The sequence below is a fragment of the Ricinus communis genome, chromosome 7 (genome assembly GCF_019578655.1).
Source record: "Ricinus communis isolate WT05 ecotype wild-type chromosome 7, ASM1957865v1, whole genome shotgun sequence".
Classification (NCBI taxonomy): Eukaryota; Viridiplantae; Streptophyta; class Magnoliopsida; order Malpighiales; family Euphorbiaceae; genus Ricinus; species Ricinus communis.
The window spans coordinates 16928025-16929522 of record NC_063262.1 but is presented as its reverse complement, the minus strand read 5'-3'; the positions used below and the strand labels follow the sequence as shown (position 1 = coordinate 16929522).

General features: G+C 33.6%; 1 non-coding gene across 1 annotated transcript; it reads right to left on the bottom strand.

Moving 5' to 3' along the window:
* Positions 1-1137: 1137 nt before the first annotated feature.
* On the bottom strand, positions 1138-1245 carry LOC112533873. Its single transcript, XR_003078226.2, has one exon. It is a non-coding gene; the product is annotated as a small nucleolar RNA R71 (small nucleolar RNA).
* Between the last annotated feature and the right edge of the window lie 253 nt (positions 1246-1498).

Below are 1498 nucleotides of genomic sequence, written 5' to 3'. Positions count from 1 at the left end.
TCTTTGGATTAATAGTTCCTTAATCTTAATGCATGACCTAAGTGAGTGGGTTTGAAAAGAGATTCTTTTCCCTCATCTTAGAAATTAGGGGTTTAATCACTTGAGAAAGTTTTTACTTAATTTTTTGGAATGCCAACAAAACTCTCATATTTGATTTATTTGCTATTTGATTCCTGAAGTATTTAATTTATTAGGGGGATTCATTACCTGAATAGACTTTATCTTTGATTATTATACCAATTGTTTTAACTCTTGTTTTAATATTAATTTACTTTCAAATATTTTTATATTCAAACAATATTTTGATTGCTAGACATTAGTATAAGAGTGAAAATAGTATTTACAATTAAGTCTCCAGTGGAATGATACTCTTATCCATCACTTTATGACTTGATATGAATGGTGCACTTTACCGTGTGCAAATAGCGCCCGTAAAGTTTTTGGTGTTATTTTCAGGGAGACTTTTCTATTGTGATATATTAGTAATTCAAAAGCTAGTAATTTGGTATTTTTATTTTTATTTTTATTTGATTATTCTTGTTGTTTTGTGTTTTCTTCAAGTACTTGATTCTATGCATGACCTAACCTAATTCGACAAAACTATTCGCTTACGAACCAGAGTTAGAAAGAACTTTGAGGAAGCAGCAAAGGGAAGAAAGAGAATGAGCTTTAGCTGTAATAGTGGCGAAATTACAGAATTAGAATCTAGAGGATCAGGAGGAACCAAACCAAGCAGAGGAACAGTTAAGAATGGCAGCTCCACCTAGGGAGAGGACATTGCAAGATTTTGCATGCCTAACTCTGAATGGGGCTACATTGAGTATTGTTAGATCAAACGTTGCAGCGAACAATTTCGAGATCAAGCCCAACATCATTCAAATGGTATAAAACAATTGCATGTTTGACGATTTGTCAAATGAGGATTTAAACACTCATTTGGATGATTTTCTTGAGATATATGATACCTTTAAGATTAATAGGATATCAGATGATGCTATCAAACTAAGGCTATTCCCATTCTCATGGAGGGATAAGTCGAAGAAGTGGTTGAAGCCGTTTCCAGTTGGGACATTTATAACCTAGAATTAGCTGGCCGAGAAATTTCTAAAGAGATACTTTCCACCTTCTAGGACGGCTAGGTTGAGGAATTATATAGCAAGGTTTCTTCAATAGGAGAATGAAACTTTGTATGATTGTTGGGAACGGTTTCAAGGATTTTTTTAGGAGCTGTCCATGTCATGGTTTACCCTTGTAGCTGAAATAAATTCTTTAATGGATTGAATTACGCAAGTAAATAATCTATTAATGCAGCAGTAGGTGAATCATTGAATAATAAGACTCCATAGCAAGCTATAGATCTTATTAAAGACATGGCAGTCATGAATTATCAATGGAAAATTCTAAGAGAGTAAGTTCGAGTTAAAGGAAATGGAATCCATGTAATAGACCCCATGGTACCAGTAAATGCATAATTAGAGGCTCTGAGCAAGAAAATGGA